We start from the raw sequence: 14,255 nt of genomic DNA, 5'->3' as shown, positions 1-14,255 counted from the left end.
ATTTTAACCAATGGTTACTAAAAACATATATTATATTCACTTTCCTACCAATTATTCAGTATCATGGGCAGGAACTGCGGAATTCTCTATCCAATCATTCCAAACTACTTTTACTGCAAAATATGGAGTGGTAGAAGAAGAAGAAGAAGGTTTGGAGAACAACAACAATCCTCCATTTTGATGTTTTTTGCTCTCATCTATTTACTACAAAGAGAAGCCCAAAACCTCTAAATTTTTTACCCTGTGACAATCTTACATAGTAGTCTATCACCTAATTCACACCACTGTACTTTCTAGTTTTTGTCTGATCGTAGGCAGTTTTTTCCAAGGTTGGAGGTTAAAATAGTGTTGTTCAGGGGGGTAAGAACCCTTCAAAACAGGCAGAGAAATATTCTCGGCATTTTGGGTTCCTACAGTGAGCTTCACTTTTACTCTGCATTTTCCACAGTGGTGTCTCTCAGCTCTCCCTTTAATATGAAAGCAAGGAGCCCTATGACTAATTTCTTTAGCATCAAAAAACTCCCTAATTCCTCATACCCTGTAAAAGTCTGCAGTGGGACAATAGCACAAAAATGTATAATTAAAAAAATAAAAAGGATAAAAGTGTAATAGTTTCCTTGTGCATGAATACTTATGAATACTTCAGCAAGAAACTCTCTGGAGAGCATTTTCATTAACAAGAAGAAAAGTAATAATAATAATGATAGCAAAAAAAGAAGATATACATTTTGCATTTATACAAAGGAATAATTTATCTAGAAATTTGCTTCCTAAAGTGATATTCTTCAAGGGACATGCACTTATCATGTTACATATATATCTAATGGAATCTAGGCAACCATGCTTCAGTTTCATGTATCTGATATTTTTAATAAGCTGTGCAAGAATAAAATCCATCTGTCTATAGCATGAAGATCTTTCAGGGGCAGGTTTTATTAATGTTTTTTCCTGCCAAGGAGCCCTTAGTCACACGAGGAATCCTAGTTAAATGAACGAGAGAATAGTGTGAAACTTCTGCACCTCTGTAGATAATTACACATAACTTTGGGAAGAAATCTTATCAAGGCTGTCTTTGTTCCTTCTCTAACTGAAGGGGGTGGCTGAGCAAAACATTTATAAGTCACATATACAGATTTGTAAACAGTGCCTGAAATTAAGGTTTTAAAGTCACTTGCTATTTGTTTTGATCCAATTTTGGGATGTGCATGGTAAACATGAATGTTAATTAAGTCCTTGTGTTGACTCCAGCTACTAACATAGTATGCATTCTGCTTATCAATAATGAAATGCTTTCCCTTGCGCTAGTGGGAAGCTGCCATGTAGTATCAGATTTGCATGGTATAATCCTGAGTCTACATTTTTCCTCTGGCTTTGAGCCCCTTAGAGTTCCCTTAATGATTCAAATGGTCAATATATGTTTTAGATTCTGTGTCCCTTAATTTAATTTTTTAAAATATTATTGTTGTTATTATTACCATATATATTTCCTTCTTCAATGAGTTCCCCCATTGACAAAAAGAATGAATGTGTCAGGTTTAAGAGAAAATTTCTAAAGTCCGTGCTTACAGAATTATTCACATCTCTCTTCACTCCCTCTCACCCTTTCTTTTCTCAGATAGAGGAAAAGTAAACAATCATAAAGTTGATTGCTAAAAACAACAATTACATCAAAATCCTTTGATTGTTTTTATTGTGCAGTAAATTCTTTCATTTTTATGTTTTTTTCAGTGTAAGTCACATTCTGTTCAAAACTAACTGCGAGTTTCTTTCTAGATTGTAGCTGTGAGGTATTACACTGGGGATTTATTTCCATTCTGGAGTTTATATACCTGCCTTTTCCTTCATTGATTTGCCTCTCTCATTTCAGGTATACTTATCTCAGCAGAATCATTGACTTAGCTTAAGCCAACCACAACAAGCGTATGCAAAGCTACACACCCACGCAGCAATTTCTGCCGGGCATAGTACACAAATGACAAATGCTCTTTTGCCTGTTTATGCCAATCACCTATGTTCTTCTCACCAGTTTGAAGGCTATAATCATTTTCCCTTTCATCAGGTAACTTTAACAACCTCTCCACTGCTGCAACAACAATTTAAACACGAATGCTCACCCATCAGTGCTCAGATTCACTTTGCGTGAGCTAGTGCTCAGCTGGAGGAGTGAGTGGGTATGTAAGTCTCAAAGATGATTTTTCTGGTAGCAGTTCTCCTCTGTGAGTCAGATTCTACATGGACTATGAGACACAGATTGAAAATCCCTCCTCTAACTTGGTTCTGTATATCTTCTGTACTTTTCCAGCCTACAGTTGTAGGCAGGCATCATTAGTGTCTACAGAGGATGTCATGACTCCAAATGATGTGAGATAAAGTAGTTAGGAAGAGCATTTGAAAATCAGTTTACTGTCTCTAAAGAGAGTATTCAAATGTTGTGACATCCACTCATCAGCAACTACAAAGGAACTGCAAACGAATATTAGATATTTATCTTGAAAACTAGGTCAAAATTTGCCCCAAATAACAGTTCCTTAACTATGATTTCATGCTTTCTTTTGAAACATCCCTGGCAAGTAATAGGAAACCCGATGAAAACAATGATTTTGCCTTCTCGTGTGCCTAGCCCATACTTATTTTCAAGCCTGGGGACTGCTCACCATCAGAATTTTGTTGCTCAAAGCCATCTTGATCTTGTATTTGAAAAACATTCACAGATGGAGTGAAGAAGACTGTTTCCTGCAGTGAACACTCTTCTCTCTGTGCTACTTTCTCGTTTTCTTCATGGTTATTTTTCCTTTTTGGGGGGGACAAACAGCATTTAGCTGAGTATTACCATAATGTTTTCTAAAAGCACTTTCCATGATTGAAGAGACCACTGCTGGATTCCTCACAAGGCCGCTTGGTAGCACAAGCTAAAAAAAAATAAATGTAAGATAATGAGAGAAATCTGCAGACTGAAATAATTCCCCACGTTAATAAATATTTCAAATCATCCCAGTAATGCTGCAATTTTCTAAGAATACCCAGAACCTTTCATTAATGACCTCTGTAAATGCTTTTTACTGGCTGGAATTGTTCCTCTTAGTCACACTAATAGCAGCATGACAGACAGGCCAATAATGGCATCCTGGGGGCTGCAGCCACTGCAGCTGAGCTGGGGTCTTGCCTTTCGGACTGGAGGGAGCCAAGCCATTCCCCTTGTAATGGCCAGGGGGTGGCTCTCAGCAAAGGATGCCTCTGCCAGGGCTGGTCAGTGAAGGAGTGATGCCACAGGGATGATCCAAAGATGGGGAAAGGTGGGGCAGCCTATCAGCTGCTCTGAATTATGTGGGGGACTGAGCACACCCACGGCCACTTCAGCACCAGGGAAACAGTGGGTGAAGGTTGTAAAAGCCCCTTTCTCCCTGCCTTAGTTGCTGCACCCAGGGATATTGTCCAACATTTATAGCTAGCATTTGCTTTGGTATTAATGTTTCTGCAGCAACATCTCCTAAGAATACAAGGGACTAGGAGCAAAAGTTAGCCATGTAAGAAGGTAAAAAAACCATCCAGATTTTGGTAATCATAACTCAGTCATCATTTTGGTCCCTATATGCAGACAAATATTCTGAACACTTCTCATGGAATAGTTCTCAGGCATTTTTCTCGTTATCTGTTAAAAATGTAGGTATGCTCCTGCCCCCATAGAGGCCACTGAGGGGTGGAAACTGTCATCATCTAGCTGGGGAGGAAAAAGCTGCTGCTCTGTTTGATGGTCTGGGTCTGATTCATGTGAAGCAGTTGGAGAGGAAAAGGCCGAGAGCTACAAGAGCAGCCTGAAAAGGCCCCTGCCCGTCCCCAAGGCTGGCTGAGAGCCTGTTGGCAGGGCCTCTTACTCTGTAGGAGCCTCTTACTCTGCCACTGGCACAGAACTCACTGCAGGACCCAGCCTTCTCTGTGCCCCTGGGAACACAATTAATTGGTGTCATTTTTGGAAGTGCCTTGCCCAGTTTTCAATAACAAACTTCCAGGGGAGACTTTGCGACCATCACTGACATTGGGACTAACAAACAGCTCCACCCACAAACAGCCATACTGCCAGCCATTCCCAAGCTACTGTTTCCCAAAGGAAGCAGGCTCTGGGTTAGGTTATGTGCTGTATTGCCCGTGCATGGCTGGTACAGGAGGGGTGTGGTTCTTGGGATCAGCTCTTGAACGGAACCTGAGCATAATCATACTAGGTCGGCAGACTGATGGGGAGCAACAGTGATCTCTGAATCCTCGTTTGAAGCAAAAATGCCTAAGCTCCCTCTGTGTGCCAAACATGATACCATTCCTAACATTTTCTAGCACTATCTCTGTCATGCAGGAAATTATTGACAAACAGCTCCAAGCTATGCAATACAAATCCACCTGGTGTGCACCTCATGCTGTAATGCCTTTCATCCATTCACAGCATCAGTGTCTTTTCAGACAGATACCAAACAGTTGATCCAGGGGCGGTTTGTTTCAGAGGCTTCTGGTATGAGCATCTTTTCTTGGTTCCTCAAATGAAAAAAACGTAGATCTATAGCTCAGCATGATCAGTTTTCTTACAGTCCTCAAAATTGCTTAGAAGCAAGGAATTTATAAGACCTAGTGAACTGAGTTGTCCTCCTTGTTCTCCTTAAACATGCACAGTTAAGGGAGAAGCTGAAGGAGCAAAGTAATGAAATAGGACAGGTACACTTGACAGACACATCAAATATGCCTGACATCAAACTGAGATGAAATCAGCTTTGCCTCTGTATTGCATCTTGAAGGGAGGAAGAGATTTCTGATCTTAAAATGACTGAAGGACATCTTACCCCACACTGAATGACTCGGGCGCTTTAACAAGTACAGACAGGGCAGGGGCCAGCTAAAGCAGTTGGTAAGGAGTGTTAAAGGTGTGCAGAGGTGCAGAGCTCACTCTCCTGGCTAGCATGTGATTCAAAACAAAGGGCCACATCTGCAAATGATCAAACTAATTTCACTGTAACCCACGGACAACACTGGTGTGTTTGCTTACAGGACATGGCCAACTCACTTTCCAACACATTTTTGAGTAATGCACTAGAGACTATCACAGACTACAGCTTCCATTACAGCTTTGACCTAACACTTTACAATATGCCACGTACCCCTTCAAAGAGATGAACAAAAAAGTCAACACAGGCAAAGTTCTGGTTAGCGAGTTTCAAATGTTCCACTTTCGGATATATTATCTAGCAAAACACTAGTGAAGTGTAAAGCCCACTGACGTGCAAAATTAAAGGATTCTTCTTCTTGATTTTGACTCTTTATATTAATGAATTGTTTTTCTTAAAATACTGCCACTGATGAAGATTATGTTACCTTGCAGCAACCCTTGTTTGTAGATTTTATAGAACATTGAACTATAGCAGTCCCTCCACTGGAGAACTCTAAATGTTTAATAAATGCACATAAACTAACCTCAGCACTTACCCAAAGAACAGAAGAATCATTCTGTGTTTCTGGATCCTGAATGTGCCAGAGACAGTGGAAGGAGCAGCTCCGGTTGTGATTCCTGACTGCCTCCCTTTCCTCTGGAGGAGGGGTTCCTTCCTATTTGTCTTCCAGCATGCTGCTGTGATCCCAGGGACATTTTTCACCAAAAGAGGGATCACCTTCATGTCTAGCATTTCACAGAGCTGAGTGCCTAATCAGTCCAGATTTGGATCAACCTAAAATCATTAAAAACCAGCTTTTTTCAATTGGAATGTTTCCACTGAAAACTACTGGCATTTTCTAAAAACTGATATAATTCACCTCCAAGTAGAATTAATGCTTTAGTACTTAAGACAGATATTTGGACTCAAGCAACTATAAAAAAGCAAGTCCTTTTCTTACCACTGCTGAGTAATTAATGCATCTAATTTCTAAATTGATTTCTCTTGAATTACATACAGCTGAGGAAGTCAGCGAGACAAAGAAATTCTGTTTGTTTACAATCAAAAAGTCAAATTGGGATGAGATTGAGAAATCAGATTTCAACACCTCTTCCCCCATCAAATTAGTTGATCCAAATTGTGCTTGCTTGAATTAAGTAAGAAAAATAAATTTGCAACATATAATGGAGTTCCTTAGAAAGTTTTTTATCAGTGAAAATATATGTATTTAGGTAAGGGACTACATGGAAGTAAACTCTCCTAAAGAGTTCTCAGGCCAAATTGACTCATTATTGAAGATGATAAAACTATTTTGCATCAAAGGGTCATGGTGGATGACACCTGTGATGCATAATAATCAGCTTTGAATGAAGCTTTGGACCATCAAGATAATTTTCAGCGAGCTGGTTTCTTAAGGAATAAGGCTGATTCATTCAAGATAAAACTTTTTGTAGGAAAGTGTCAGTTCTGACATTTACTTTTACCCTTAAAAATTTTCAAATGTGATAAAAAAGTTTCAATGAAACTATTTTTCTAATTACAGCATATTTCTTTCATGTTTACAGAATTTCCCCATGTTGAAACACTGTCCATGATTTGAGTAATATAATTATGAAAATTGGTGAAATATTTCAAAGGTTTTGAAACAAAAAAATTGGCACAAATTAATTTTCTTTCTTAAATTTCTTTCTTAAAAAGCCAAAAGAAGTAAATAAGCAACCCCCAAAGCCCACCAAACCCCAGGATTTCACCTCTTGGTCCCTAGACAAATTAAGTTCTTTTATTTGCTTGGTTTTTCCTAAAAAATCTGGGTCAATATATCTACATTTAGCACATAAGTTCGTTTCAGAACACTGACTAATATTTGTACTGTTTCTTTTTTTTTTCCAAAAGGCCCTGATTAAGTTGTGAAAGAAACCAATGTCTTAAAGTTCAGCACCATGAGGAAATTACAGATGGTGCATCAAGCCCATGAGAGCCTCACTAACAGAAGGGAATGGGCCTGTAGTTATGAAAACACAAAAAGGTCTAAAAATTCCAGTGTGAATTCCATAGGCTGTTCTCAGCCCTCCAGCAAAAATTAGCACCAGGGAAATTTCTGCAGTTGAAAGCCTCAAGACCAATCTCAAGTTCTACTATTAAGTGTTAGCATCTGTGCTTATATTGTGTAGTACCTCCAGAAGATCTCTCACTGAATAAATATGATCCACCAATAACAAAGTTATTTTTTATGTTGACCTGCAGCCTCATCTGGGTAATTAGGGGACAAGTTTGTGTCGTTCAACATCTTCTGTTCCAAGGTAGCATCAGGTCACTTTCACCCCCTCATGCACACTGGCACATTAAATCCCCCATGAACTAGTTATCATAATTTGCATCTGTCTTCCTGAAGCAAAAAGTGGCCTGGGACATGTTCTTCCATTGTTGTTTATTGGTTTAGCATCTCTTGGTCCTGAGAATACTAACTTTTAAAATACAGACTCGTATATGGCAAGCATAGATGACAGTGACATATATGCTCCTGCTACGACCTTCATTTCCCTTAGCTTAAAAACTAATTTGAGTCACAACTGAGCAGCTCCACTAGCATTGCAGGGATAAGAAAGACATAACCAAGACTGAAACGATCTTCATTTGTAATTGCCCTTCTCACCCTGGCACCTTATGCAAGTATATTTTGTATTATGAGTATATTTGTATATTTGTATTCTCAGCATGTTTAACAAACAACATCTGCATTCAACTGTTTGCTTTGTTAGAAACAGCAAGACAGCAAACAGCACAACACAAGACCATCCCTGCAGGTGAAAAGGACTTGCCTCTTCCCAAAGGACCTTGATCCAGCTGCAGTATCCTGTTACCTGCATTGATTTTTGAGCGGCTGCCTGGGTTTCAATAGGATCAGATACGATCCTTCCACACTGTCCTTGTGCCAAGGCTTGGTCTGGTGTCCTGAGAGTACAGGTATTCCCCACCTCCCTGGACTGTCCTCAGCAAGACGGATGATCAATGCCTGCACAATGACAGTGCAGTGACAAAATGGCCTCTCTACTCCCTCACTTTCCTTTGGATAATTTGTTACTGTCCTTGTCTGTTTAGTGATGCATTTTATAGGGGCAGCCGATTCTTCCAAGCTTAATAATGCAGCCTAGCTGCTTTCTGACATTATCCCAACATAATCACTATAATTCCTTCTGTTTCCAATATAGGTCAAGTTCTGCCTGATTCAATAAAATACCATTTTTAAGTGAGCATCATTCATCTTAGGGTGCATTTGTCTCTTTCATTTTGGTAATTGGTCTCTATCATTTTTTGTTTGCTCTTTCACATTTTCCTTGCTCCTTAATTATCTAATCACACTATGGATCATTAAAAAGCTGAATCCCTGTTAAATAAGGTGACCATATGCAGAAACTTCTTTGCAGTTTAATTTCCATTCTTTCAGGCTACAGAATTCCTGGAGTTGAACAAAGAAGTGAGTTCTGATTTTCAGTTATAAGCATAGAAAAGAACAGGAAATAAAGGCTCTAGTTGTATTCAAATCTGAAATTGAATAAAAGTGGAAATAATTTTAAAAATAAATGGACTAACAGAGATGGTATAGGGGGCATGGGGACTGGAAATTCAATATTTTATTCTGTGGTGTATGATAACTTTTGGAATGTGGAAAACATCACCAATGTTGGAGAGGGAAACAGACAACTGTAGGTGTAAGGGATTGTACTTCTCTTTATTATTAGATGCATCTGACCCCCATCTCCAGAATGACAGACATGCAAGTCAAAGAGATTTGCAATGAACAAATAAAAAATAAATACTAGCCGCTTTTTGTGACTGTAAGTGGCTTTAGCCTAGATGGGGCCTCTCAGCCACAGGCAGAGGCTCCTCAGAAGATGAGGGTCCTAAATGTAAAGTCTTAGTTTGGAAGAAGCAGTTTTTCAGAAAGTTCCAAATATTTGCAGAAAGGATGCATGATAAAAATTGGCCTGGTCTTCCATATATTTTGGTGGGTAGTAAAAAGTTGCAAAAAGAGGTTGTATTTTGTATCAAAAAATGAAATTTGCTTAAAATAATAAAAGCTAAAATTCTGAATTTAAATTAATTTATATGTTAAATACTGTATTCTGCTTCTAGTGAAACAATAAAGTCTAAACATAAAATACAAATATATTTAGTACATGTACTGATAAATATAACATATTATTAATATTTTAATGAGTCAGAATTATGTGAATGACAACAATGCAACCTAAACTAAATTATCAAAACAAGACAAACCCAAGCTATTTAAGTCTGTTCTCTATTGAACATGTGAAAAAAATGGCATATTTCTGTGAAATATAGGGAGAGGGAAATCACATTTTTAGGGAAAATGGGTATATAGATGGTTTTGCAGCCACGTTTCCAGCAGACATTTAAAAAAAACACTCTACTTACTGTCTGATGACAATTGAAAGTTCAGCTTATACTGTACAAACAGATGAATACTGAAAGTACTCACAAGTAATTATTATATATTATTTATTCTTACTTGTATGCCCAGTGCTCTTACAGCTACACAGACCCAGCAGAAGGACTGGTGCCTTCCCAAGAGCGCAGCTGGAAGACTTTGATCTGTGACAAGCTTCCTATTCCTTCCAATAAAATAAATATAGAGCTGAGGTCTACCTCCTTATGTTCTGTTGAGAACTGCCAAATAAAATTAATACAACCCATGTCTGATTTGGCATTTTTTGCTGGGTTGGCCTAGAAGAAACTTTTGCCACCCTGAAGAGCAATTCAGGATGATGTGATTTCTTACACTGACTAAGTCTTTGACATGACTTCTTGAGGGATCATGTCTTTTGAAGATAATAACTATTTTATGTAAGTGTGCTGTGATTTGCAAGTGTATCCATGTGGAAAAAAAGGCCAACTCCACACTAGCAGGGACAGCAATTAGGGTTGTGAGCTCCTGAAAGAGCAGCCACTAGCTTTTAGTTGACTTAGAAGATGACTGAAATCAGAATATGAGATGAGGTTGCTGTGCAAGAGGTGATTTTAAAAGTAGTCAAGGAATGATTCAAATAACAAGTGAAGTGGAAAGAGAGCTGTCTTAAGGAAAAGAAAGCATTGAACTTTAGATTTTCCCTATCATTTTATTTTCTGCACTCCAATTCATGGAGGCCCAGGAGACTTCATAATTTCTCCAGAGTCTCTGCCTGTATAGAGGAGCTTCTGCAAGCATAACAGCCTCTTGATCTGGACACAGAGAGAGTCTGACCTCAGGTGCTGGGGGAATTGGAGGCAGACTTTTTCTGCTGTTTCACTGCCATTTGTAATAGTGTGCATGTGACTAGTGCTCCAAGGTATCAAAAAGTTTGTCTACAACACCTGTTAAATATGGAAGCTAGCTGGGTTACCAGATCAGACTCATCCACCACAGATGTATATACATGGGAAGCAGGAAAACTCAGGTTTGCTGGATGCTTTAGCCTGTACCAAACATCTACCTCGGGTGGACTGTGCTGCCTAGGACTGTCAGGGCTGAGCACACAGCAGCCCAGTCCAGCTGTCCTGCATGGAGCTCTGCTGAGGCCCGAGCATGTCCTGCTGCAGCAGAGCAGACTAGTGCTTCTCAATGCTTAGGGACAAGATCCACTGAGTTGTCTTTGTTGTTCTCACCAGAGGAAAGGGGGAAAATTGCCAGCAAGACACAATAGGTTTCCCTCTTCTAAAATTTTCTGTCTCTGGTGCCCAGAGGACACCACCAGGGGACTGTGAGGGCCATTCATTATCTCTCTGCAAGATGTCCAATGAAGTATTGGGACAAATCAGACACTCTCCAAACCCTGGAGAAACCTGCTGTAATTCTGCATTTTTCTGGAAAACACTGTGGTGTTTGCTTTTGTTTGGAAGAAGCTGCTTCTTTCCACTGTGACCTGTTTATATAAGAGGACAGGATAAACCAGTTTCCAAAGATGCTCTTATTTTCTTCGATGCTGGCTCCCTTCCTCCATTTAAGTCTGCTTTGAATACGCCTTTTAAGTCCACCAATGAGTACATTTATCACATTTCCCAAATATTTCTTTTGTAATTCACTGACTTGAAACTGTTCTGGAAACTGCCACATTATACTAAACAATTCTTTTAAGGCGAAGATATCTGGGGTGGGGAGGGAAAAAAGACATTTATTTTCATAGAACTGTTCCTTTTTCTTCAGGCTTTCAAGATTTATTTTTTTTCCTTAGAGCTCAAAGTAACCAAGAGTAACTAACCGAAACTAAATCAATAATTTAATTAAAAATAATAAATGAGGAAAATAAGATTTATCACTAAAAAGGGAGAAACCACCTAGCTTTCATTCTGTCTAGTAACATTTTTAGTAATATAATCAGGCTAAAACAGGTGAATTTAGACATTCTTGGGGTGAACAGGAAAATATAAATATCTCTTTGACCAACGGTCATCTCCTTCTAAGGGACTGAAAAGATTAAACTGTTCAGATTGCATAAAGCAAATGTGTGCATCATAATCCCATAAGGGCAAGAACGGGTAATAATGCTTGGAGCACATGAATTTTCACATGAAATATTCTAAGACAGAGCTGCTGGAAGCCTCTTAAGGCAACAATGGCTATAAATTCGTATATTACATGTAAATAACCTTGCTGTCAACAAACACAGGGAAATTTTTAATCACAATAATTATTTTAATCTTTTCCCAACTTAAAAAATAACAGAAAGGAAACTGGGGACTTGTCTTCTAGTTTTGTATTTGTTGTTAGTGGTACTGTGTGCTCAATACAGGCAGCAGTGCAGTAATCAGAATGAGCCTGTTTATCCTGCCAGCTGCTGACATTCGCCCCGTGCTTCCCCCATCTTCTTAGGCTGCACCTGGGCCCCTCTGATAACTGGTCCCTGGTGTAGTTGCATGCTGAATAGCTACATCATTTCTTCTCTCACCTTTCCATCTCCTCCTGTCTTGACTGAAATGCCACCATTTTCACAATGGTGGCATTTCGATTATTTTCTGTCCTCATCAAGAATTACAATAAATGCTGTTATTCCTCACTGATAATGTCTGCTTGATCCAAATGTGAAAAGAGAGGCTGTATGGTCCACATCTTGGTCATCTCTTACCTCTCACTGCAACTTGGTTCTCTGTAGCTTCCTCTCATACAGCTACCTGTTCTTTCTGAAGAGGAGCTGGGGAAGAAGAAGTCTGCATTGCATATTTTCCTATGAATGTATGCACCCTCGTGGCCTTTTCCATATTTTTGTCTCTGTTTTTGCATGAGATTAAAGCACCTCAGTTCTGAAGTTCTCCACCTCATTATGCTCTAATCAGCAACTATTATCCATGAAAGAGAAACTGATTATTTTTCTGACTAATTCCAGAAAACATCAGTTCGCTATTCAGCATCCATGAAATAGGAAAGCAGAAGGCTAAAAACTAGTAAGAAAGGAGTAGGAAATAGAAAACATCAGTAAGTCTTTGCCAAAGTCTGCAATGCACACACACCTAGAAAACTGCAAGGAGTTTTGATAAATCAGTGTTTAAAAGGATACAGTGAAACTAGAACAAATACAAAATTACATAAAATAATATTTTTAAAATATATAAATTTATGATTGCCACAGAGAAGATGAATGAGGAATAATTACTGACTGTTTTTCACAGTACTGAGAGACATCAAATGTCTCTCAGTACATCTCACAGGACTGAGGGACATCAAATGAAATGATCAGGTGACAGGTTAAAAAAAAGGAAATACTTCACAAGCTGTTTTTAACTTGTGGAATTCATTGCCACAGCATGCTGCAAAGGGTGTTGAGAAAGCTGAAAATACAAGTTTGCTCAAAAAGGAATTAGAAAAGTGATTCGAAATAAAGCCTACTAAGACCATTAGACAGAAAGGTATAGTTACATTTGTTTGTGAAAATTCCTAAACATTATCATTCTTATTTTCTTTCCTTCCCTCTTGCTGGGACTCCTTTTCTTCTCCTCTTCCCCTCCTACAGGCCACTATTCCTACTGCAATCCTCCCCATCCTTCACCTCTTTATAGGAATTCCTGGGTACTGATTTGTCCTGAAAACACATCATGATAAGACTTATACTTTTAGTGTATATGTCATGACCTGAACTGAAACATCAACTGGTTTTCTGAAGGTTTCATCATTTTTTAACATTTGCACACTGGTAAGAATGCCTCCAGGGATGAAGAAATGTGACTGTATCTTCCAGCTTCATAATATCATGCCTACATCTCGCTTTCTTGTAGCAGCAGAGATCAATATGAAAACAAAAATAGGAGAAAGAAATAAGAGATGGATGGGTGCCCTCTGCATTCAGCATTGATCAAGAGAATGAGTTTTGCTTCTGAGTTAATGCAGAACAGGTATGACAATGATGGAGATTTCTGAAATCCTGATCAGAAGAGCTTTCATGGAAAGGAGGCTCCATGCTCATGCCAGAGAGGGATGCTTCTGATGGAGGGTGCAAAAATATGGCCCAACATCTATCTGGTGACAGGACAATCATGTGGCAACTGAGCGTGGCACCTGGCACTCTCTGTCAAGCAGCCTGACACACCCATCACCCAGTGACAGCACTGATCTCTTAATTAACGTCATGGGCGTACATCTAGCCACTCCAAGCCAGCTGCCACTGCTGGAACAAACCATCCAGCCAGCAGCTGGCTCTCTGCTGTGTCTGAAGTGTCTTTCTGCAAGAATGTGGCAGAGCCTTTGTGGAAGGAAAAGGGGCACAGATAAAGTGGATCTTGTCAAGGTCTCACGGGATCCGGGCTGCGAGCCTGGTGAGCCTGCATTTTGTGCTGCTTCCCATTCTGTGCACAAGGCAGAGGAGAGCACTGACAAATGGAGGCTTCTCCAACATGCTCAGTACATATTTTATGGCCAGATAAGGCTAATAGGACTGAATATTATTGAATCACTCTTACCACCCCAGATTATCTGGCCTAACCTATTGATTGATCTCAGTACCTGTTGCAAACATGTATCCTCATGAACAAGCAACCATTCATTGATGTGGCAAATTATAAATATGTTTATGTGATGAAGAAGTAGGCAGATTTTCCTTAACATATGAATACATTGGTGCCAGACTCTTTTCAGTGGTGCCCTGCGACAGGGTGAGGAGCAATGGCCATAAACTAAAACTCAAGAAGTTTCACCTCAACATGAGGAAGAACTTCTTTACATTGAGGGTGGCAGAGCACTGGAACAGGCTGCCCAGAGAGCTCGTGGAGTCTCTCTCTCTGGAGACATTCAAAACCCACCTGGAAGTGTTCCTGTGTCACCTGCTCGAGGTGACCCTGCCTTGACAGGGGGGTTGGACTGGC

General features: G+C 39.5%; 1 long non-coding RNA gene across 1 annotated transcript in view; it reads right to left on the bottom strand.

Annotated features, from left to right (window-relative positions):
* Positions 1–426: 426 nt before the first annotated feature.
* LOC108449459 overlaps positions 427–14,255 on the bottom strand; it is an 18,835-nt gene continuing 5,006 nt past the window's right edge. Inside the window, exons 2-3 of the long non-coding RNA XR_001865612.1 lie at positions 5,464–5,702; positions 427–2,909 (exon numbers count right to left, since the gene is read on the bottom strand). This is a non-coding gene — a long non-coding RNA (uncharacterized LOC108449459). The remainder of the gene's footprint in view (positions 2,910–5,463; positions 5,703–14,255) is intronic.

This window comes from Corvus brachyrhynchos, unplaced genomic scaffold (assembly GCF_000691975.1).
Source record: "Corvus brachyrhynchos isolate BGI_N302 unplaced genomic scaffold, ASM69197v1 scaffold70, whole genome shotgun sequence".
Taxonomy (NCBI): domain Eukaryota; kingdom Metazoa; phylum Chordata; class Aves; order Passeriformes; family Corvidae; genus Corvus; species Corvus brachyrhynchos.
The sequence above is the reverse complement of the archived record's forward strand: the minus strand, read 5'-3'. Positions and strand labels throughout refer to the sequence as shown.